Source organism: Phoxinus phoxinus (assembly GCF_949152265.1).
Source record: "Phoxinus phoxinus genome assembly, chromosome: 24".
Lineage (NCBI taxonomy): Eukaryota > Metazoa > Chordata > Actinopteri > Cypriniformes > Leuciscidae > Phoxinus > Phoxinus phoxinus.
Window position 1 is genome coordinate 14982440 of NC_136899.1, and position 26650 is coordinate 15009089.

The 26650-nt window shown below is 40.7% G+C and overlaps 1 protein-coding gene across 6 annotated transcripts in view; it reads left to right on the forward strand.

Annotated features, from left to right (window-relative positions):
• Positions 1 to 408: 408 nt before the first annotated feature.
• dlgap1b (discs, large homolog-associated protein 1b) overlaps positions 409 to 26650 on the forward strand; it is a 115140-nt gene continuing 88898 nt past the window's right edge. For all 6 annotated transcript variants that reach the window (XM_079601943.1, XM_079601945.1, XM_079601946.1 and 3 more), the window contains exon 1: positions 409 to 495. The gene's annotated coding sequence lies outside the window, so the exon portion shown is untranslated. The remainder of the gene's footprint in view (positions 496 to 26650) is intronic.

Consider the following 26650-nt stretch of genomic DNA (forward strand, 5'->3'; position numbering starts at 1 on the left):
GAATGTCTGTCATGTCCTTCTCCCTGAATGTCATCTCTCTTTTCCTCAAGTGTTTCGTTGGCTCCACTTCCTGCGAAAAAGGAAGTTATTTATTGTGCATGTGTGTGCGTTTCATCACAGGTCCCTGTGTCTTATAATAAGGTGGTAACAGATTTAGCCAATCAGCAGACTGTATTATATCTACGACAGCCAGAGCACAGGGGGGACTTGTGTCTGACAGATGGCTGTGGTGTGTGTGTGCGCATACATGTTCTCACTTTGTATGTGTCGCTGGATGAAATGTTGCAGCTTTATGTGTGTATGTGAGCATATTCTGATTTGTTTGTATTTTACACACATGAATGTGTTTACACTGTATCTTTCTGTGTCTTGACTAGCAGACGTGCATGTATGTGTGCGTGTGTTGGCTGCAGCTCCAGAAATGCCAGGAGGTCCGTGTGTAAAGGCTATATCACAGTGTGTTTTTCAGAGCAGCCGTTGACCACCCGCCAGCAGGTCAGTGCCTCTGCCCTCTGCACACACCAGCCAGTCGACAGACCCCTCGACCGCAAATACATGATGAAATTGAGTTTATCCTGAAGCCACTCTGGACTACAACACAGTTGTGACCATTTGTGACTCAGAGAGTAAAAGCCTGTTTACACAGGATGCATTCTTGTGTTCATCTGTGCTGTTTTGTATGTAAACATGCACAGGATTGACTTTTACTTTTGAGATGCATCTTGCTTCCATTAAAGCCATATCAAGTTAAAGGCCCCCTGAAATCAAAATCTACGTTTTTTTTTTAGCTTTTAGTATGAATATGTTAGCCTTAAGGTTATGAATAAGCTGGTGTGTTCCAAAACAATGACACAATTTGCATTTAGGAGATATAAGCATTCAAAACTTACAACTTCCACTAAAATGGATCACAGGTTTTTATGACTTCACCGCGGACTTCAGATTCTCATCACATCTTCTGTCCAATCAAATGCTCTCTAGAATCTAAAGCGCCCCGCCCCCTATGCTATAAATAGGCTTGTTTGAGATGAGCTAAATCTGCCCAGAACTGATCAACGGTGATCAGCGCGAGATGCATACCGGTTAGAAATGTGTCCGAGTGTGGTCCGCCTGGCTCTGATGTAATGCTGACGTATGTTAAAAAAAAAACTCTCTTACTTAAATTTCTTAAACTTAAATTTCATCCAGTTTATTAGCAACACCGTGCACCCCGATATTCGCCTTTGATCTCGCAGGTGTAGGATCCACTTCTTGTCTGCACTTTTTTTCACTGCTCCCCTCACTGCAGCCGCCAACTCTAGACTACATTTCAGGCGAGGCAAGGCGCATCTCAAACAAGCCGATTTCTAACCGGCATACATCTCACGGTGATCACCGGTGATCGGTTCTGTGCAGATTTTGTTCATCTCAAACAAGCCTATATATACGTTTTTGACCCTTGAACCAAAAAACGAAAAATAAAGCCGAAATCGAGTTTTTTCGTTAAAATAAATAAATAATAATAATCCACCATAGAAGCACCATGGAAGCTCGGATTCGCTTCCATGGTGCTGTCAAGTACGAATTGCAGTCTGCGAGGTAAACTAAACATTATTGGCTATTTGAAAATGGCGAGGAGCCATTCAATATATCCCGGCTTAGCTTCCTGTTTCAGTGGAAATTACGTCAACGAATACAAAGCTACGCGTTCCAAGGCATTTCAGTGGACATTTAAACTCAGTTCTGTCTTGACAAGTCCTTGGCATGGTAATGGATTACCTAAACACAGCCCTGACGACGACGTCTAGGCTAAAACAAGGCAAAATTTGGGCTGTCAGTGAAGATTTAATAGACATCTAACCATAGCCCAAGAATAGACACACAGACATGTCAAAAAAAATTAAGCCAACACACAGACTTTGCTTACATGATGGAGTATTATACATCTCGCAAGTTATTTTGGCAAAAAAAGACATGTACCGGTAACCAAATTCATGGTTATTTTGGCTAGAAGTAGGTTACTTGCTATATCGGGTCTATAGGTAACCTAGACTGTGAAATGACGGCTATTGCTTGCTGTCCAATATAGCATACTTGAATTACCCGTAGCAGATCTATACAGGTGGAGCTGGGGAAGGTGAAGGGTTTCTGGAAGTGCACTGCAATTTCAACAGGAAATGCTGACTGAGTATGTAAAGGTTAAGCAGCGAGTTCATTGGCTACTGGTATAGCAGAAACCAATCAGCTGTGCCCTATAGAGAATGATATGATTGCAAGCAGAGTTAAGGACCTATCAGCCTGTGCTAGAATGCCTATGACAGAACTTTGTATTTAAATTTAAAAAAAGATTTTATCCCTTTTTCGAGTGCGATTTGTCAGTTCAGATCATTCCATAACAAAACGAACTGAATAAATGTGTAGGTGGCACTTATGGAAAATCAAAAATACCCCTTATGCCGAACATAAAGCGCTGTGCAACTTTCCATTTGCTTGTCATGGAGAGAAAGAAAGTCAAATTAAAAGTATTTTCACATTTTCAAACACCCATTCGTATTTTTGCATTCACAGTGGTGTTTATCACTGTTTATCATGTTTAACACCAAATACAAGAGTGCAGAGACAAGAGAGCCGGTCCCTCTGGTATTCACTGTCGCTCAGCAAAATAGTGTTTGTGAGCACCATCAAGTTCTAGTTTTATGTAACATTAGGGACTCTGAAAGAATGAATCTTATTGGTTTGGCCAGTTTTCTTTGCAGTGCAATATCGGGCCCTATGATTTACGCGATGCAGAAAACGCAGGCTCTAGTCATAAAAATGAAATTTACTGTATAACACTGAATGTCATGGAATTCGATATGGACTATGTTTGTGAATATTAAACTGCAAAAAGTCGGCTATGTATGTACGCTGTGTTCCAAATTATTATGCAAGTGACATATAAGTTGGATATCAGTTAAATACGCATTAAGATTTTATTTTTTCAAAGAAAATGTTTGTTTGTTTTATTTGTCATGATTTTTTAGTATCAACCTCAGACAGGTTTATTGAATACTTTGCTAGGTCTTCTTAGTTAATTTGAAAACCTACTTAAAAGTGGCTGTTCCACATTAAGTCACGGTCCTTATGCAATATGGGGATGAAACAAGATCTTTCTGAAGATGAAAAGCATGAAATAGTGAAAAAGGCATGAAAACATTTTATTTTTTTTGCAGAAGAAAACTGAATAGAGATTATCGAACTGTCAAAAGAAAGTGATTTAGAGCACAGAAGAACTTGGTCAGATAAAGGCTTATTTAGGAAAGATTCGATCAAACAAATAAGTACCTTAGAGTAGTAATGTATAAACACTTAAGGTATTACTATGAACTACTACAGTACAAAGATAAGGGACATTATCTTTGATATCTATTAAAGGTTGACAAGCTGTTGTACCCCTAAAGGTACTGTTTAACTTTTTTCCTGTGTATGTGGTTGCTAAGGTGTAGGGCATTGCTAGGGTGTCTTACTGGCTCAAGTCATAAAACCCCATCTCCGAGTGTCTGATAAACCTTCTTCAATGTCGGCCTGTGAGACTAATTATCTCTACAAAACTATTTATCTCACTACAAAAGGAACACAAAGTGCTGCTCAGGGTCTTCCGAGAACACTTTTGAGTGATCAATTGAATAATTTCAACTAAAATGAGTCAGACTTCTACTTGTCTATGTTTAGGAAACTGCTTCACCGCTGAACTGATTATTATTTTATAATGAGGCAGATAAAAAAAGATGAGTTGGGGAAAGTAATTGACATGTTTTTTTGTACTTTAAAGCTTTAACAATCACTTCAATATTTTCAAGAAAATCTGGTACGTGAATGTAATCAAATACTTGTTTGCTGTTGTAAGTCATCATCACCCATATTTTTTTTTCAGCACACACACACACACACACACACACACACACACACACACACACACACACACACACACACACACACACACACACACACACACACACACACACACACACACACACACACACACACACACACACACACACACACACACACACACACACACACACACACAGTATTCCTATGGGGACATTCCATAGACATAACGATTTCTATACTGTAAACTGTAGATTATATCCCTAAACCAATCTAGATAAACATAATTTAATATGATTCATAAGCTGTTTTCCTCATGGGTACCAAAAATATGTCCCCACAAGCTCAACAATTACGGTTATTACTATCGTTGAGATCATAGGGTTTACCAGGTACACACGCACATTCACACTCCTGCCAGATGACATTTCTCTCTACAAATCTGTCTCTGACACACTGACATGGATAACAAATAACCTATAATCCCCTTTACGCCAATTCCAAAGGTCACTTATCAAATGAGTGAAATTAAATTGCATTATAATATACAAAGCATTAGCAGAAATTGAATCAAATTCCTTACAGTTAGCATTAATTTGTGCAGTTTCCAATTTGTAATTTGTTTAATGAATTTTTGTTTTTTGTATTAGAGAAATTGATGTCAAGATAATTGCATATATTTTAAAGAAAATAATATTGTTTCAAGGAAAGTAAAAATAGATATTTATGGCTGGTAAATGTTCTCATAGGGAGGTTTAGTTAAACATCCTTTTTAGACCTCAGAAATAAATGCAATTTGAATTTCACACACAGTCTGCATTCATGGGAATTCAACCCAAATTAATAAATGATCAGGTAATTGAATAATTATATTCAGTTTAAATTTAGACAGCATATTGCAGACAAAAACAACAATAATAATGCATTTTATTTATTTAAGGCACTTTTCAAATCACTCAAGGTCTCCATACATCAAGAACAAGAAGTATCAGCAATAACGATATCAAAGTAATGAATAACAATAAATAATGTCGATAAACTATAAAACAGGAAAGCAACAAGTAAAACATGACAACTGTAAAAATAACAAAAAATAAAAGTGCTTGATTTGAGTGCAGACAGTAATCATGAAGGATAAGCTATTTTGAATAAGTTTTAAGTTTGACTTTAAATTGAGATAGCGAGTCTGAATTACGGATGTTAACTGGGAGATAATTCCAAAAGAAGAAGCAAAGCTAAAAGCCCTACATGGCCCATGGTGGTTAGACAAGCAGAGGCTGTAAGAGATCTGCGAGGTAAGGTGGAGCAATGTTATGAAGAGATTTATAAGTGAGGAGGAAAATGTTGAATTCAATGCAGAATTTGATAGGAAGCCAATGAAGCTGCTGAAGTGATGGGGTAATATATTGTATAGATGGAGTCAGGGTTATGATACGAGCAGCAGAATTCTCAATCAGTTGGAGTTTATGAAGAGATTTGTGCGGTAAGCCAGATAATTAAATTAGTCAATGCGAGAGGTGACAAGCAAATTAGTAAAGAATGGCAGAACTATGCAGGGTGAGAAATGGACAGAGGCGAGCAATGTTATGAAGATGAAAATAACAAGACGACTGGTTTTGCTATTGATGGGAGCTTCAAATGGAAGTGCTGTCAAAGATGACCCCCAAGTTCCTAACCTGGCGGGAATGAAAAACGGAGGAACCGTTAATGGATAATGAAAAACTGCAGCACCTAGAGAGAGTAGAGTTAGTGCCTATAAGGTGTACTTCAGTCTTACTGGCATTAAGTTTGAGAAAGGTGGCAGAAAACCAAACTTTAATTTCGTGAAGGCAGTTGGTAAGAAAGACAGGCAGGCGGAAGAATGGAATCAGGGTTTGTGGATACACAGAGCTGTGTGTCATCAGCTTAACAGTGGAATTTAATACCAAATTTAGAGAAGATATTACAGAGTGGAAGAAGGTTAATTAGGAACAATAGGGGACCTAGGACAGAACCTTGGGGGACATCACAGCTAACAGAAGAAGGTTGGGATTGACATTTTTTAGTTGAACAAACTTGATGCTGTTAGAAAGGTATTAAGTGAACCAGGCGAAAGGAATACCGGTGATACCAATAGTGGATAAACGGTTCAACAGAATATTGTGTGAAATGGTGTCAAAAGCTGCAGTCAAATCAAGCAAAACAAGAATAGATAAGACCCGTCATCATCAGCAGCCATTAACAGAACATTAGTTATTCTCACAAAGGCGGTTTCCGCACTATGCTTAGAAAGAAACCCTGACTGAAAACACGCATCTAAGTTATTGTTACTAAGGTGAGCATGGACCTGTGCTGCAACTGCTTTTTCAAGAATTTCTGAAATAAATGGAAGATTTAAGATGGGACGGAAATTATCTAAATTGTTAGGGTCTGCACCAGGTTTCTTAAGAATTGGAGTTAAATCAGCTATTTTAAATGTTGATGGAACAATGCCGGAGCTACGAGAAGTGTGAATAATGCGAGTTCTAAAAGAAGGAAGGGAAGGAAAACAGGCCTTTACCAGGTGAGATGGTATAGGATACATGTAAACATGTGGAAGAATTTGATTTGTAAATGAGATGAGAAATTTCTTGTTCAGATGCCAAGGCAAAAGAAGAAAGGAGAGTGAAGGGGAAATCGGTTGAGACACTGTATGGTGAACTACAGTATGGGTTAGCCAAAGAGGCCAACTGTTGGTGGATGGAGGTTATATTGTCCAGGAAGTGTGAGATCAGCAAAAATTGATACCCACCGTATATATGTCTGTATCTGTTTTCAATCAGCACCATGGACAGCGACAAACTGTATATTTTACAATGAGGAAAATGCTTCTATTTGCATTTTTTAGAGTTTAATAAAATAAAAAATCATTACAAATTGTATTATCAGCATAACATTTTGAGTGAAATGTAGAATTTAAAAAGTATTATTAATTTCAAATTATCTCAGTATTTGGTTCATTCTATTTTTGTTTTAATAGAAACAACACTAGAGCTGCTTGAACTCACAAGTTTGTGTGAAATCATGTTATCCAACATTATTTCTCCAAGATGCAATTTTTAAACAAAGAGTTCACATGGTCAGTGTCAAAAAATTTGCATATTTGTTAAATAGTGCAGAATCTTAAAGGTACATTATTTAACTTTCCCCCCACATTTTTTTTACTTAATGAATCAATCAATACATCATCAATCCTTCTTCAAAAACATGTTTTTGTCTTACCCTGATTCACTATTGTAAGCCTATTAAATCCTCACGGGATGATTTTCAAGGTAAATTGCATACGTACGTCACTCGCCCGTGCCTGTCTCGTCTTATCTGTAAATAGAGAAAAGTGGATCCGGCTACTTTGGTGTGTGTTTGGTGTGGGAGTGGCATAAGTTAGTTGTCACAACAAGTGAGAAAGGTTGACATGGAGCACAAATCTAAAACCTCCGGGGAATTACCCAGGTTACGGCGAACAGATGAGAGTCTGCTGGCAAAAGGAGAATGTGACAGAGCTCGTAATATAACGAGAACAACACTGGCTTGGCTTTTCAGAGATGGCGAGAACTGAGGGATTTGAAATGTTTCAAATTACCCATGAGATGAGTAAGGTATTTTATAGAACAGATAAACATGTAGCTCTCTAACAGAGTTCTTTGTAAAGAATGATCTATTCTGAAGGGTCATATTCATCCGCAGTCACGCAGAGCCGAAGCACAACCAAAAAAATGTTCTTCTGCAAAACGCAGTTTTGTTTTTTAACCGCTAGAGGGCCAAAGATTACATAGTGTACCTTTAAATATTTAAAGTTCCCATGTGTTCAAAATTAAGCTTTTAATGTTGTTTATGTCTATATGGTGTTTTAAAATGCTTTAAGACAAACCATGTGCAATCTTGTCAACACCATTGCTATGTATTTTCTCCTTAAAACTGCAGTGAACCATAGTTAGTCTCAAAAAATGCGGTCAATGTGTGACCATCAACGAGTGGATCTCTGAGCTGGTGCGAGTGAGTGGAGGCAGGGCTCATTTGCATATTCATAGAACCATGTATACTAAATGAGGCAAGAGTGTAGAGTTACATTCAAGCTATTTTAAGGCATGAAGAATTTTATTTCAAGGAAAAAACATTTAAATGTGTCATTTTGGTGATCAAAGATGACTTTTAAGGAATACAATTATTGACTACAAGGGGACTTTAACATTGTAACATTTCTTTGTTCTAAATTGTTCAAAAACCTAGATAATGCAGTTAATTTCCAGGTTTAAATCAACTTTTCAGTGTGGTCTTTTTTGAGCCCAGCTGTATGTGAGGCATCTTTTGCCTGAGTGATTAATCAACATTGACAAGATTCATTGCCGGAGGAACATGATCTGATCACACACACACTCGCAGAATATCCTCAGAGACTGTGAGTTGACAGATCGGACGTGGCTGTCATCCGACTGTCCTCAGTGACTTCTTTTATGTATGTATATGTCAGAGACAAGAGAAGATCAAGCTATTGTGTTTCTCTTTTTGAACCGATTGTAGTGTAGGCTGCATTACGAATGGATCTAGGTTATGCACAAACTCACTCACTGCAGATGTTGGCTATGGTGATTCAGGTAGAGCTCTTGTAGATGAAAAAACGTTTGTGTATGCATACAGTTGACTGTGTGTGTGGAGGGTCATATTCATATCACATGCAAATCTCATGCAAATTCCTGCAGAGTGAAGCCATTGCGTAAACCATTTCTTTCTTTCATTTTCCTATTGTTTTACCTGCATATATTATATTATATTATATTATATTATATTATATTATATTATATTATATTATTATGAATTATAATATATATTATTACAATTAAAAATATATATATTTTTATATTTGAGTACATTTTAAAATATAATTTGTTGTGTTGTTTGTTCTGTGTTGATGTGATTGTAAAGCAAATTTTTCAGCAGCCATTACTCAGTTTAGAAAAGTTATTTTAAATTGTAATAATATTTCACACTATTACTATTTTTACTGTATTTTGCAATAAATGCAGCCTGAACATCAGAGATTTCTTTCAAAAACATTAAAAATATTAATTATTCCAAGCTTTTTATGTTATTTTATTTATTGTTTACTTTAAAAATGTGTGAGATTAATCACAATTAAATGTATTTAAAAATATGTACAACCATAGTCATTGTATCTTTTGGCAGACATACAGTGCCGTCCCCTAATATTGGCACCCGTAAATGTGAGCAAAGGCAGCTGTGAAAATAAATCTGCATTATTTATTCTTTTGATCTTTTATTGAAGAAATTCACAAAATTCTAACCTTTCATTGAAGTAAAACAATTGAACGTGGGTGGACTCACATTATGAAATAAATGTTTGTCTCTAGTTCACGTTGGCCACAATTATTTGCACCCAATTATTACAACGTCTCTGGTTACGTATGTAACCTTAGTTCCCTGAGAGGGAACGAAACGCTGCGTTTACGCTGTGGGAACACTTCCAAGTGTCTCGTCATGAAGCAAATGTATAATCAGTCCAATGAATGAGCGGGACGTCAGGTGACGTCATAGACCAGGAAACTATAAATCACCCCTGAACGCAGAGCGTGACAGCTTCTGAAAAGCCTGAAGCAAGTCGATCAGGGCATGCAGGAAGTATGGCAGGCGAACGCAGCGTTTCGTTCCCTCTCAGGGAACTAAGGTTACATACGTAACCAGAGACGTTCCCTATCAAGGGAACTCCCGCTGCGTTTACGCTGTGGGAACCCCAATACCCACTACGCCATAATGACAAGTGCCCGTTCTGTGTGAAGACCTTGCGCACACTAGAAGCAAGCAACCTCGCCCCAGGAGTGGAGAGGTCTAAGTCATAAAATTTGACAAATGCATGCGGCGAGGGCCAGCCTGCCGCATCACAAATGTCGTGAAGGGAAACTCCCAAAATTAGAGCCATAGAGGCAGCCATACTCCTCGTAGAATGGGCCCGGCCAGCCAAGGTGAAGGCTGTCCGGCCGCTTCATAAGCAAGTGAGATAGCCTCAACTACTTGCTTGCTCATTATCTGTTTAGATGCAGGGCAACCTAACTAGTTAACCCAAAGCAAACAAATAATTGCTCTTATATACGCCACAGGGCAGCTCTGTGGACATAAGCATCCAAAGCCCGGAAAGGGCATAACAGATTAAGTTTTTCCTGATCTGGGGCATTAGGTGGAGGACAGAAGGCCTGCAGCACAAATGACCCGCAATTTTAGAAGGGACCTAAGAATACAACCCGGCCTGGGGTGAAGAAAGACTATCACCCTACCAGGTGCAAATCCAAGTATGTGCAGGCCTCAGCCTCATGTACCACGGAGAAATCGAAATTAAGGATCTCTCCTCAGAGATAACCCAGCAAAGAAACATTAATTGCAGAAATCAAGTATTGTACCATCAGGGCAGATAACAAGATTCAGAAGGTGTTCTCCGCACCAGGCAGAGAACAGTTTCTATTTCAATGCATATTCAGTATTCTCGTGGAGGGAGCTCTAGACTGGAGTATGGTCTCCACGACCTCGGTCGAGAGACCTGAATCTATGAGCTGGGCCCCCTCAGAGGCCGAGCCCACAGTATCCATAACTCCGGAAGAGGGTGAAATATTGTGTCCCTGATTGGGACGCTAAGTCCCTCCTGAACGGAATCTCCATGGGAGAGCCATCCAGAAGGGACAGTAGGTCTGAGAAACACTCTCGGGCCGGCCGGAATTGGGCTACTAATAATAGATGAGCCCCTATCAGGCAAACCCTCTCCAGAACTCCCGGGAGCAAAGATATCGGGAAATGCGTACAGGTGTAGCCTCAACCACACCTAGTACATCGTATCCAGTCCAAGCGGTGCTGGATGCATCAGGGAGAACCACAAAGGGCAATGCGTAGTATAAACGATGCAAAAAGGTAGACTGAGTTTACCGAAGTTCTCCCAAAGGAGCTCCACCACCTCAGGGTGAAGTGTCCATTCCCCGGGCCTCAGCCCCTGCCTCAACAGGATATCTGCTCTGATATACGAGACCATCAGTGTGTTGTCCGAAAGGACAGGCACATGGTGACCTCTCGGGTCTGACAGGAAGTATTGAGATAATCGGAATACCGCCATCACTTCTAGCCATTTATGTGCAAAAAGGAAGATGGTCCTGCCAAAGACCCTTCGCCGAGTGACCACTCATGATCACCCCCCACTTGTGAGGGAAACATCTGTCGATAGCATTATGCGTCGACAAGAAGCCCCCAACACTGGGCCTGGGCGAGGAACCAAGGTTCTTCCACATGACCGAGGCACGTAGGCATAGCCGCGTGACCTTGATCATGTGAAAACGGATTTCCCCTCGGAGAAAACCCCTTGGTCCTGAGCCACCACTGCAGGGGTCTCATGTACAGAAGGCCAAAAGTAATTACGTTGGACGCAGCTGCCATGAGACCCAACAGTCTGAAACTGCTTCACAGTGAGTGACTGGCCTAGTTTTACCCCATTTACGGCGAATCGTTATAGCACACCTAGAAAAGTGGTCCTCTGAGCTGGGAGGAGCACACTCTTCTTGGTGTTGTGTCGCAACCCCAACATCTTAAATAAAACAGGACGACATCTCGATACCGAACTGCCATATGCTCAGATTGAGCTAGGATCAACCAACCGTCTATATAATATAATACGTGAATGCCCTGGGGTCTCAGAGGAGCCAGAGCTGCATCCACGCATATTGTAAAGATGCGGGGTGATAAACATAGGCCGAATGGAATAACCCGATACTGGTATGCTTCGCCCCTGAAAGCAAACCTCAGGAACCTCCTGTGATGAGGATGGATAGATAAGTAAGCGTCCTTCAAGTCTATTGTGACAAACCGGTCCTCGGACTGAATCTGTGCACAATCATATTAGCGTAAGCATACTGTGAACTTGAGATTCTGAAACCTGCCGTTTAATTGACGCAGATCTAGAATAGGACGCAACCCTTCATCCTCTTTCAGAACAATGAAGTAACGGCTGAAAAACCCTGACTGTCTGCTGGGAGGAGGAACCCCTTCTATAGCTCCTTTTGCAGAAGTGTCAGCACTTCCTGCTCCATAACCAGAGCCTGCTCGAGGTCCACCACTGTGGGGAGGACCCCTAGAAATCTGGGCGGACGAGAACCGAACTGAATTCTGAAACCCTTCTATAGTGAGCAGGACCCACTGAGAAATATGTGGCAGTAGTAACCACGCTGCCAGAAATTCTGCTAAGGGCACCAGTCTCTGGAGTCTGGCCTCTGGATTTGGTTGAACAGTCACTTCGGTGCCCTGAAGCGGCGAACCGGCAGGAAACAACCAAACTGACCGTTCTACGACCCTCCTCGGAGGATCGTATGGGGACGCTGACACCTCGGTGCCCTGAACGGCGAACCGGCAGGGAACAACCGAACTGGCAGCGCTGCGACCCTCCTCAAAGAGTCGCACCCCAGAGGTCGCCGAGGAGAAACGATTTCTCAAAACCGTCCCTGCCCCGGAGGAACCTTCAGAAGCCTGATAGCCTCAGCGTCAGGACTTCTTGTCCAAGTTTTATTAGAGATAACGACAGTCCTCAGATCTTGCCTACCTCTAACTCCTAGTTCCAACGACCCTCCTCGGAGGATCGTTGGAAAAAGCAGGCACCTCGGTACCCTGAAACGGCGAACCGGCAGGGAAACCGAACTGACCGCTCTACGACCCTCCTCGGAGGATCGTTTGGGGACGCTGACACCTCGGTGCCCTGAACGGAGGACCGGCAGGGAACAACCGAACTGGCAGCGCTGCGACCCTCCTCAGAGAGTTGCACCCCAGAGGGCGCCGAGGAGAAACGATTTCTCAAAACCGTCCTACCCCGGAGGGGACCATCCTCAGAAGCCTGCAGCCTCGGCGTCAGGCTTATTTTCTTTCTTTTTGCAGCACTTTATGCTGCGAGGAGCTTTAGTAGGTTGAGACTGCTTCCCAGCAGTCTCAGGAACATTAGATCGGTGAGGAAGAATCCTCTGGAACGCCGCTGAATAGTTTATTCCTTTGTTTATTTGAAAGCGCAGAGTTCAGAAGAACAGACATGTTTTATATTATTTTTCTTTACATCAGAAAACTTAATATATATCACTCCGTGGCCACCAGCAGGAAACAACCGAACTGGCAGCGCTGCAACCCTCCTCAGAGAGTCGCCCTCCAGAGGACGCCGAGGAAAAACGATTTCTCAAAACCGTCCCTCCCCGGTACAGTTTTGTCTGTTGCGCGACGCAATTCTGGAATAGCGTCAGCGCTGACATCCTCACATTCATCCATGCCCTTATATATAAATATATATATACTTTACCAACCAGCGCTGCTTAATAATATTGATCTATTATTTATGATGGCTGGTGGGTAGCGTCGGGGTTATAATGACGCCGACTCAGGAGAGAGATAGCTTGCAAGCGTCTCTTAACCCGAGGCTCTGTCATACCATGATACTAAATACCCATAACTATAGTAGAAGTTTGGGGATTTAAAACACATAAATAGAAACCGGTTTATTCCACGATCTCGACACCTCAGTGTGCAGATAGGGCGCTTTTTTTAAACGGCAATCCCCGACGAGGAGGCTGAGATATAGAGTTATATAAATTCATTATATTCTCACTCTCATAATGTTGGCTGGCCAGTAAATATTTATTTAACTTAGCAACAGCACTAGATAAAACCTCCTTTTATAAGCTCCTCTTTATTCAACAGAGTTATGAGCAAACTTATTTATTATAGAAACTCATAAACATCTGCCTTATATATATATATATATATATATATATATATTCCTGTATATATTCTTTATTGTTTTGTTCTCTCTTTCTTAACAAAACATAAACGATACCAGTTCCTCGGAACTGGAAATCGCAGCATGAGTGTCTCATCGCGGGGAGGAGAAACGCAGCGCGTGCTTCTCCCCGAGAAAAGCCACTGGATCTGGCAGATGAGAGCCGAGATAGGGCGCGCCCGTCTCAACCCCCGCTGTCAGATCCGTTTGCGAACCCCACGAAACGAGTCCCCGCCGCGCCACGGCAACAGCGGGACCCGCGCCTCGAGGAACGCGAACCGAACCGTCATCCTCGAAGAACGGCCGGCGGGAGCAGAGCGTCCTCACGGACAGCTTCTAGCAATGCTCACAGGCAGTCCCCTCGAGAACTGACTGTTAACATGCTCCACTCCCAAACAAGCTGATGTGTGTGTGTCCCCGCTCGTAAAATAACGTGGGCAGGGAACAACACAACGCTTGTTTGCTCTTTTTTTTTTTGCCATAAAATATATATTGCAACTTGACAGACAACAATAAATAAGACAGACAGAATCAGACCGATTCACACAGAGAGCGCTTCGCTGAAGAAACAGAAGCTGTCACGCTCTGCGTTCAGGGGTGATTTATAGTTTCCTGGTCTATGACGTCACCTGACGTCCCGCTCATTCATTGGACTGATTATACATTTGCTTCATGACGAGACACTTGGAAGTGTTCCCACAGCGTAAACGCAGCGGGAGTTCCCTTGATAGGGAACGCCCTTTTCTCAAGATAACAGCTCTGAGTTTTCTTCTATAATGCCTGGTGAGTTTGGAGAACACATGCCAAGAGATAAGAGACCATTCCTCCATACAGAATCTCTCCATATCCTTCAGATTCCCAGATCAATGTTGGTGATTCTTCTCTTCAGTTCAGCCCACTCATAGGGTTCAGTTTAGGGGACTGGGATGACCATGGCAGAAGCTTCATTTTGTGCTCAGTGACACATTTTTGTGTTGATTTTAAAGTTTGTTTTGGATGATTGTCCTGATGGAAGATTCAACCACCCGTTATTAGGTTTATAGCAGCGGTCAGGTTTTTATTTTTTATCTGTTGGTATTTTATAGAATCCATGATACTATGTATCTGAACAAGATGTCATGGACCTCCAGCAAAAAATAGGCCCACAACATATAAGATCCAGTGAGTATTTAACCGTGGGTATAGGGTACTTTTTATCCCTGTGTGCACCAAACCCATCCCAAAAAGCTTGTTTTTTAGTTTCATCTGATCATAGAACCAGGTCCCACCAAGTTCTAGTCGCGTCTGACAACTGAATATACAACTGAGTTTGTTTTTTGGATGAGCGAGGAGGATTTTACTTGAAACCCTCCCAAACAACATGTGGTGATGTACTGTAGTTGTTGGGTTTTTTTTTTTAAGGCTTTCTGACCCCAAGACTCAACTAATCTCTGCAATTCTCCATCTGTGATCCTTGGAGAGTCTTTGGCCACTCAAACGCTCCTCCTTGCATTTGGATGATATAGACACATGTCCTCTTCCAGGCAGATTTGTAACATCTTAAGTTGATTAGAACTTCTTAATTATTGCCCTGATGGTGGAAATGGGGATTTTCATTGTTTTTTTCTTACAGCCACTTTCAATTTCATGCTCCTAGTCACCTTGGTGTGCTAAAAAAATTAAATATGAATGGAAATATACTTCAGAGGTATTTTACTCATAAGAAGTTCTAGGGGTCCCAATTATTGTGGCCAACATGCAATGTGAGTTTTCACTCACTTTAAATTGTTTTGCTTCAATGAAAGGTTAGAATTTTGTGGGCACTATATATGGACATTCTGAACAAGTTGTTTTTAAGTTGCTGTTGTTGTTTTTTGGCTTTGGTTCAATAATTTATGTTTTTTGGAATCTCAAAACAGGCAAAGTTGATTTTATTAGTACTGTGACCTCTTTAAGTAATAAATGAAACATCACTTACGAGTCAAAAGATGCAGGCCAGAGTGCAGACTGATGTCAGTTTCTCTACGGCTGCTGACACACTGTAGCTTTGAATGACAGTCATGACTCAGTACCTTCGAGTGCACTTTTTTTTCCTTTTTCATCTGTTATTATTTACTAGTTTACTTTCAGAGAAAAGCAACCCCTTGGGCAACAATGTGTCTCCGCCATGAAAAACATACAAGCCTTCAGATACACACATGCACACACATGCTCATACCCACACAGCAACTGTTAAAGAGATAATCGCATCAGTCTTCTTACATTTCCTCTCTGCATAAGTCGATCCAACATCAATGATTCAATTAGAGAAAGAGAGAGTAGGTAAGACGCTAAAAGTAATATCATGTAGGTGACACCTACAGCAGCAGGTTGCTGGCTTAGACAGAGTGGTTGTTGTCTAGAAGCACACTTTACCAGCCTGCAGCGCAACCATCCCAGCACAATTGACACACTTGGAATGGATTAACGAACAGCAGTTAATCCATTTTGTAATCTTGTTTATAAAGAAGGGGTGACTGCAGTGCACTGAGTTGCAAACCAGCGGGAGACATTTTCAGGTCAGCGTCTTCTGCTGATAAGTGACTCTTTCGATGTTCAATTTTTGCGCCGTGCACTGCTGCTTTACCCAGAATTCTCAGCATGTGGGGACCTGCCGAATGGGAAGCTTTGAAGCTGATCCTGTTTTTAATATCCTGTCTCGGATGAAGGCTGATTTTCTTTTTTATATTCCTTCATTGTTTTCTAAATTCCATTTTATAGTGCCATCACCTCTTTGTGACCGATTCATTTGCTTCTCATACCCTGAAAGATGCATCATTGTTCAGTCAATCTGATTAGTAAAAATCTGTAGTACTAATAAAGACAATCCCTGCATCCAAATATGCACACAACTTTATAGTATGCACAAGTAGTCAAATGAGTAAGATGTCATAATATGGTGTATTCTTCATATAATATAAATAATAAATAAATAATAAATAATCTAGTTGAAAAGATTTTTGGCTTTAAACACGCCTTAAAAAAATCTAGGCTTGTTTTTCACACTATTTTTTGCTAAATTAATCAGTGTTGTTGATGATAACTAAAACTTAAGCTTATTTTGTTGAAATTAAGCTGAAATAAAACAATAAAGGAATATCAAATAAAAAAAAACCCGTAATGGAACAAAATGAAAACGGAATGGGTACTCTTCTGGGTGACCTGTGTCTGAAGCATGTGTGAAATCACTCCAATCTCATTGGCGAAATGTAGTCCCGTGTCACTTGACAGTGTCAGTTGCACTCAGGCATGCAGGAAGAATGGCAAAGTAATGCTGGGCCTCGTTCCCTTTCTCAGTCAACCAGGGTTACAGTCGTAACCAAGTGAACAAATGGCTGCTCAAAAGTTGTTAAGTCATACCGAGCACAAAGCTTAAGTAGCAAGCACTTGAGAAATTAGGGTAGACTCCATGTCCAGACTATAGAATCTAATGAAGGTGTGTGGAAAGGACCAGCTTGCCACATCACAAACCTCCTGAAGGGAAACCCCTGACAATAATGCCTCAGAGGAAGCCATACTCCTTGTAGAATGGGCTCGTATGGCTTGGTGCGAAGGAAGGTCATGCCACAGAGATAGCCTCTACTATCCATTTGCTTATTTGTTGTTTAGATGCTGAGTAAAACCCCGTCTGGGGGAACCAAAGCATACTAATAGCTGGTCAGATTTACACCACTGAGATGAACAGTTGACATAACAACTGAGGGCCTGAACTGGGCAAAGCAAATTAAGCTATACTCTTGGTCTGCTGTCTAAAAAGGAGGAGTGCAAAAGGCCTGCAAGATAACAGAGCATACTACATTAGTAGGCACTCTCTGAACATAACCCGGTCTAGGGTGAAGAAAAGCTTTAACCATGTCAGGAGCAAGCAGGACAAGGCAACAGACAGGACTTGCAAATCTCCTACTCTTTTCTTTAGTGAGGTAATTGGAAGTAAGAAAGCCATATAAGAGTCCTCTAGAGCTGACTCTAAAGGCTCAAAGGTTGCCATAGACAGACCGTCCAGTACCATGGGCTAATCCAACATGCAGGCCTCAGTCGAACAGTACCACTTCGGAAACGGAGCACTCTGGCATCAGGACTTCTTGCCTGAAGCTTTCCTCGATAGGATAACAGTCATCAGATCAGTCCGCCCCTAGGAAGGCTTTGGCTGGAAGTGCCGCCTCAACACACAGTTTCTCTGAGAGGGGACTCGACAAGTGACACTCTGCTTCTGTTGCTCACGCCTCAAGTAACTTGTATTCAACCAGGGCTGCTACTTAGTAATAGCCCAAAAGACCAGGACTCTGCGGGATTCATTTTTAATTTTTTTTTCATTTTCTCTTTTATTCTTTTCATGAAAATGCATTGTTTGTACTAATCACATACAATTCACTTACATTTTTTTCCCTTTACATTTCCATGATCAGAAAGGAGCAGATGGAAGAATAATATTCTTATATTTATCTGCCCCCTTTATAGACATAAATAGTAGATGGTTAACATTGTTCCCTCCACCATCACCCAAAATGTATTAACATAAGAAGTAGATGACAGTAGCATCACCCAAAATATATTAACATAAATAGTAGATGTCATTAGCATTGTTCCCTCCACCATCACCCAATAGGGATATTTAGGGATACATAGGGATACATCACCCAAAGGGATACATTACCCAATAGGGATACATCACCCAAAGGGATATTTACCTTTGGAACACCACCACCTGTTTCTTGGCCTACTGAAACCTCTCGACGACAGTATTGACTTGAATCACCGAAGAGGTCAGGAGGGCAAAGCAAAGTTTCCAGCTGGAACGTCTTGTCACTCTATCTTATTCCAGAGAGGTTTAACCAGAGATGACTCTCAGTGGCCACTATTGCTCCTATAAAAATGCCAATATCACAGGCTGTCTGTTTGCCTTCATTAGGTCGGTCCTTCAACAAAGCCATAGTATGCAGACATGCCACAGCCTGACCTGGTCTTTACCAAGCAAGGACAATGTTATCTTGCGTGGCTTGGTAGCACAGAAGCCTATATTGTGAGTCCCACAATTGAAGAATAATTTGAAAGCGAGGGACCAAAGACACAGGCAAAAAAACGTCTTAATCCAGGATCTCGACACCTCAGTGTGGAGATCTGAAAAGAAAGGAAGGCTTTGACTTGGAGGTTGGGATTTGCTTGACAGGAAGCGCTTGTCTAACTTGCTCTTGCAATGAGCTTCCAGTTTCTTGGCTGGCCAGTCAATGTTCTAGTTTATCAACACCACAGGTCACAACCTCCAAAAGCTCCTCATAAGCAGGGGAGATAGATGGCGAATCCTCAAACTCCCCTGCCTCGGTGCTAACAATATATCAGATCTGGATATTGCTAACACCTGACCCTCACTCGACACAGAAGAAACCACAGAGCGTGATTCCGTGTTCGGAATGAAGGCACTGGAACCGGCAGGTGAGAGCTGAGAATGTTCCTCTTCCAATTCCATTTGTGACCTCCATGATCTGAGCTGCCGTGCTGCCTTGGCAGATGCGGGACCCAAACCCTGAGAGGCGTATGCCTGGCCTCCCTCATTGAAGAGAGCCTAGTGTGTCTCCCTCAAGAGCTGACTGTGCGTGCTCCGCTCCCAAGCAGACCACACACAGATTGTGTGTGTCACCTACCATAACGTAGTGCAGGCATGGAGACACACAGATCTTAAACTGCTGCTTACTTGCTATAAAAACAAGACTCGCAATGACACAAAGTGCTTACTGAAGACACAGAAGCTGACGATGTTTGGTCCGGTTGTCTTTTATAGCTTCCAGATGCACCGTTATATGTCACGTGACTAAGCTTTGCCAGTGAGATTCTAGTGATTCAGACGCAGGTCACGTAGAAATGTTCCCATGGTGTCAACATTCTAACACAGCATTGAGTTCCCTCAAAATGGAATTAGAAATGTTGCCTTAGCAACTAACTGAAATATACATGTAGTTATATAGTTATGTATATAGTTATAAAAATGACAAAAGCTAATAAAAATGACAAAAGCACATACAAAAACTATAAATAATACTAAAATAACTGAAATGAACTCAAGGAATTTATTATATTAGCCTATATATATTGACCTTAAATATTGACCTTAATTTATTTTTACAAAAATGTTTTGATTAAGTCATGCAAAGACGTTCAAAGACCATTTTGAGTGGTGACACAAAAGGTCAGTTAAATCGGTGAAATGAGCTTACAAATTCTTACACCATTTTTGCTATTGAAGTTTAAAGTCCCCCTGTGGTGAAAATCAAGCTTCTAATGTTACAATGATTTTAATACCTTTTTTTATTTGACTATTAGGTTTCTAAAAGTGCCTGTTATCATCACAATTCTATGACAGATATTTTATTTTCTATTGTCAAAAAAAATCACTCTAAATGAATTTGTTGGGCAGTGCTGATTTCTAAATGCATAGTTGTTTAATAAAACATGATGTCAGGTGACTCATAAATGTTGCATACTGAATCATATGAGCACACACACGCAGAGTCTCTAACCTTTCCCCTCATGATTTTTAGTAATCAGCATGCTTAAGGTCAGATTAAAGGTCACGCTGACGTCTCTTCCAGCTTCACACACACTTCTGAAAGATCGCTTTAAATGTACTAAAATATTTATAAGCAATATATACAGTAAAAATCGTTCAAAGATTCATCAAAACAACTCACATTACAAATATCAGCAATCATTTGACGAAAAATATTAAATCATCCATCAAGAGACAGGGCCACTGTCATTGGTGCATGATACTGACATCGTGATGAGAGACATGGCAATTACTTTAATAAATCTGGATAGCTTAACCTCATTAGAATGTCACATAGATGAGCTGCCCGCTGGGAAATGGGCTTAGAGACCACCAGTGTGTGTGAAATGCCATTACTGATCGGTTTTGATTGACAGCTCTGTGTTAATCTATAGGTATCCACATATATCTGCAAGCAGATTTGCATACACACAGCTAAATGGGCACATTCCATAGACTTCTATTGTTTTTATATATAACTAGCTATAAATGCTTATAATACTAGTTTTTAAAGCTTTTTTTCTTGTAACTGTTTATATACAGAAATAGGATCGCAATTCTGGGAAAAAATGTCAACTCACAGTTCTGACATTTTTCTCACAATCACAAGCTTATATGTCACAATTATGACTTTATAACTCACAATTGCGAGACAAATGTCATAATTATGATATATCTTGCAGTTGGGACTTTTTTTTCTCAGAATGCAAACTCACAATTGTAAGTTTTATATATATATATAAACTTGCAAGTCAGAATTGTGAGTAAAATTTTTTTTATTCCATGACAGAAACAACCTTCCATAAAAAGAGTATAAAAATAAAGATAATTTTTTTTATTTCTTTTTTTTTTATTATTGTAAAAATGCAGTTTTCTGTGTGGGTTATTTAAAACTAGTATTACAAGCATTTATAGCTAGTTGTATATAAAAACAATATAAATTATTTTTAATTGAGTAAAATAGCTTTTACAAATGAGGATGTCCCCAAACGGAGGTGTTAGGAAATTTTGTCCGTTTTAGTTCACTTGTGGGTAAAAATTTGTCCACAAAATATGGTTAAGTAGGTACACACACACACATGCAGATACACATACCACTCATTGGATCATGCTAACTGATTTAGCTGTAAGAGGCTCATGGTTTCTGCTATCTCATTAACCCTTTGCGTGAGCGAGCGCATCTGTTTCTATCCATTTACTCATCATTTACTTATTTACATCGTTAACCCAGTGATATGTGAAAGTGTGTATGTGTGTGATCATCTTATAGTCTTTAATCTAGCAGCTCTAGATGTGTTCTGACTTTAAGTTGTGTGTCATGTTGGAGGCATAAAGTTTAACCCACGGTGACCCACATACACACTCTGCAGCTGACTGTGGATGTATGCATATTCGTATTGTCCGTGCGCTGCTTTTCATTCTCCCTCTGGCTGATTCTCTTCCATCCCTCGTTCTCCTGTGTTTGATGGTGGTTCATCTTCTCTCGGGCTTATCGACTAAAATTAAACCTTAATTAACTTGCCATTCTCTGGCCTCATGTTATTTTAACTATCCTTTTTTTCCCTTCTTTTAAGTACACTCCCAAGCACACACACACACACACACACACACACACACACACACACACACACACACACACACACACACACACACACACACACACACACACACATACTCTTACTCTTCATTTTTAAGTGAGAGAGTTCACAAGCGTGTCTCCTTCAACTCGTCTGTTTGCATTCTGAATGGAGTCAGTTAATTGAATAATGATTGACTGTGTAGACTGGAGTGATCTCTGTAAAAGATATATTGGTATTTATGGGTGATCTTCTAGTGGAGATACTGGAAGGCTCTGGGAAGAAGTGGTTTACCGTATGTAATGGAGATCCTATGCAATCGATTCTATATGGATCTCTAAAAGTGTAAACAGTGTTCAGTGCTCAGGTTTCACAGGTTTTCACAGCATTTCGCAGCTTTTTTGTAACTTTGCTTTAAAGATGCAAAACTTCGAAGCGACTTCGCTTGCTAAACATTTCTCACCCTTCTTTATTCAACTATGATTCTTCTATATTCTATGCAAACACACTTCAGAAGCATCCTCATTTTGCTTGCTCTTTATTTTTCCTATTTTCTCCCACTTGTCATATATTTTTCCCACTCCCTCATTCACCTCAGAATTTGCATCCTGTCTGTGTGTGTGTGTGCGCAGTCACACCTCATTTTCATGCTGTGGATGTGCAAACGTCATGCTGATGTGGCCTGAATTAACATTAGTGTGCTTCAGCCCTAAGTTCCTAAACAACAGTGGCATACCCTCGTGTGTCTCTGTGTGTAGATGTGGGTCTGTGTTTGGCCATGCACACCAGAGAAGCCATATGTGAGTGATGACAGTGTACGTGCATGCATGTGTTTAGAGAATGCGAGGCAGTGGATCATGAACAGTGGAGTGTGTTTTCTGAATGTTAATGTCTGTATATTAAACTGTATGTGAACAGAATACAATTAGCGTTGGTGCAGAACTGCTGTGATCTGTTTGGTTAATGTATGTATTTGTTTATGAGGAAGCATCTGTGTGTATATTTTTGTGTGTCCCATGGCATTATTTTGCAGTGAAGCCTCTGGCTCAACAGATGCCCCTCTTTCAAATATTAGGGAAGGTACGTGTGTTTTTATTTGTTTGAATGTGTTAATGCAGCCTGGTCTTATTGTTAATGTGCACATATTATGCTATTTTAAAGGTTCCTGATTTTGTTTTGGAGGTCAACAGGTTTAACTGCAGGTCAAAAAACACTTTTCATTTTATCATAATATACATTGTCTCATAACACCACATTTTTTCAAAGATTCTCAAACGATTAATTTGAAGATTTACTCTCTCTAAACCCCTCCTTTCCGAGAGCCTACTCTGCTCTGATTGGTCAGACGGCCCATTCTGTTGTGATTGGTCTACTGCTTACTGTGCCTTTCGAAAACGAAACACCCATTACCTTCCTGAATCCTTAGCGATTGTACACACTGTAAAGTTTCCATGTGTGTCCAAATGTCCATGTGCATCTTGAAAAGTGGATGTTTTGGAAAGTGCTGTGGCAAGTTTTTGTGCCATCTGGTTTAGAGGAAAATAAAATCAAACGTGCCTTTTACCCCATGGTGGCCTTTAGCCCCGGTGTACCCTACTATATACAGTTGAGCAGATGAGCCCAGGTTATAAATTCAACAAGCTGAGTGGTTAGGCGTTTCCTTTATAATGTTTTTCTATGGAAAATTCTTAACATGGATTTGCTTGTTGACTTTTGCCCTCCAGTGTTATATGAAAATGATGAATTGGCCAGTGCTATAAGTGGTTAGGGTCTTTTAGATGGTTGCTAGGTAGTTGTTAGAGTGTTCTAGATAATTCAATGTTGCTAGGGTGGTAGATGGTTGCCAAGTGGTTGTTAGGGTGTTTGTGATGGGTGCTAGGAAGTTGCTAAGTGGTTGTGATGGTTGTTAAGGCATTGCTATGAATGCCAGTGTTTTCAAATGGTTGTTAGGCAATTGAAAGGTTGCAATTGCTAATTGGTTGCTAGAGTATTGATGGTTTTTCTAAATGATTGCAAGGGCATTGCTAAGTGGTTGTTAGGGTGTTTGTGACGTTTTTTAGGGCATTGCTAGGTGGATGCTAAGGTTTAGTAGATGTTGCTAGGGCTTTGCTAAGCAATTGCTTGGGTAGATGTTTGCTTGGGTGTTGCTAAGTGGTTGTTAGGGTGTTTGTGATGGTTGCGGCATTACTAGGTGGATACTAGGTATTTGTAGATTTTTGCTAGGCCATTGATTGGTGATTGTTGGTAATGTGTTCTAAATGGTTTCTGAGTTTTCAAGGTGGTTACTGGGGTATTGCTAAGTGGTTTCAAGGGTATTGTACATTTTTGCTAGGGCATTGTTAGGTGGCTGTTACGGTCGTTTCACACCGCAAGCGTGAGCAGCTTGAGCAGCGCGTCAGTGGAACAGTGAACAACAATTGTATTGATGTAAATGATAAACAACCAAAATATAAAAATAAACAGCTCTGATCTTGTCGTTTCAGTCATCCTTCGATATGTTTACAAGACAGCAAACATAAAAAAATGAAAAGAAAAAAACCCCTACACTCGAGTTTGGGTAGTGCTATAGGCTATGTACCTGTCTGTGTATTACATAAACTAAAAGAAAGCTTATAAAGCCTATATATCATATTTTATGGCTAGATTTACTAGTTTGTTTTTAATAATACACCATACTTTCACCCAAACTGAATAATTAAAAACAACTTTAATGGGTATATTTTCTATAAATATAATAGTCTTCATTTTCTTTTCTGACATACTCCAGTTCTTGTTAAAACACACTAGACATGCAAATTCTGTGGGTTTTGGGCACTTTTTTGTGAAATCATATTTATTTTCATCAAAAGTGTGCTTTCACTTTAATTGAGCGTGAGCAGCGCAGCAAAAATAGACCCGGCGCCGAAACCCCCGCTTCACGCAACACTCCTGCTTGACGCTCACGCGCTGCTCCTGCTCCCGGTGTGGATGCACTCATTGATTACTTGCATGCCGAAAATAATATGCGCTGCTCACGCACCGCTCACGCTTGCGGTGTGAAACGGTCGTTAGGGTGTTCTTAATGTTTGCTAGAATTTTGAGAATGCTGTGGACACACTTAAAGACTAGCTGAAACATTCTAAGACTGAACTTAACACACTTATGGCACTTTTCCATTACCAGTACCAGCTCGGCTCGGCTCGCTTTTCGCTCCGTTTTCCATTGCAGATAGTACCTCCACAATAGTACCTGGACGTCATAGCGACGCCGCAGGAAACTGCCGTGACATAATCTTGTATGCGACACACACCCGCTACCCACACACACAGGACAATGGAGGAAATTGAGTGTATGCTGTTTTACATAATAATAGTAATGGGTATATCACGCAATCTCTGGCCAAACTATTTAAAAATGGCGGGGTTATTCAGGATACTCAGTCTGACGCGTGCAATGATGACGCAGTGAATAGTGACGATTCTCTCTTACCAATTAGCAGTCTGCCGTGTTTTCACGTCACATTTTAGTATCGCCTCAGCTCGCTCAGAACCTCGCTGGAGGTGATACAAAAAAAAGTATCTGGAAGCAGGTACAGGTACAACTTTTACACAGTGGAAAACCAAACAAAGGCGAGGCGAGGCGAGGCGAGCTGGTACTGTGTAGTGGAAAAGCGCCTTTACAGACTGTTTCCAATGACTGGAGAAGATTTTAAACACAGACTGAGGTCAACTGTCTCTGACTCGGTACGTTTGGTCATGATCTGTCCTAAGTATCAAATTACATTCATAATCGGCCTTACAGTCGTTAAGTGTGTCCCAGGCTTAAGTGGTTGCTAGGAGTTGCTGGGGTATTCTAGGGTCTCTACAGTCTCTGGTCTATGAGTTTGTTGCTTATTTTTTTGCTCTGTCACCAAGTGAAAATCATAAGTCTGGTAACATTTGATGACACATAATTGTTGCCTTGTGCTTTTAAGTTGCCCAGCTTGGTGCCTGCCAAACAAATCCACACTGGAGTGCTGAGAAAATTTCACTTGCAAATTTCTTCAGAGGGCCACTTTTTGCTTACTCAACAGTGAGCGGAGCCTTTTCCAATGTACCTGAACCTTTTTGATACACACAGACACACTTAAAATTTCTTAAATCCTGTAATTCTTCGACCTCAGATGTCAGAATGAAGGCTGAAAGTGCATTGTGGGATACCCGCTGTGTCTTCCACATGAGCGCACAGCTGCCCAGCACTAGTACCCTGAAGACTACAATTATAAGAAAGAAAGCAATGGCATCTGAACAGCTTTTGTCCCCAGAGACCTGACGGATATTGGATTGTACTCTCCCTAAGCTGCCATGAATGTAGGTGTTCACCTGAATCACTGACAGCTGCTGATCCATCAGGAAGGATTCCATGAGTGCTGTAATTGAGCTCATCACTTGGAGAGCTTGCGAAACCCTGAGAAAAACAGAATACAGTGAACGTGCCTGTAACTGCCTGCTTGACGGTTTTGGATGACCTTTCTCTCCCTCTCTCTCTTTCTTTCATGTTTAGCCCCGGCTGGCCTAAAATCTAAATCCAGTCCCTTTTTTGTCAATAATTCACTGCCTTTTCACGGCCACTATAATCCTCTTTCGAAGGGCACAGCATAGACAATCATCAAACTTGACTGTGTATGTGTGTATGCCTGTTCACCCATAATCCTCATGAATGCTGACTGTTCTAGAAATGGGTCAGTTTGTTGCAGTCGAAGAGAAAGATGAGGTGAGAAAGAGGCAGGAACCAAAAGGGCACACATCACATTTTAGTTTTAACAAGAGAATGTTTTATAGTTTATAGTGTTTCTATTGGCCCTTTTGGTCTAAACACTTTTCACATTCTCAC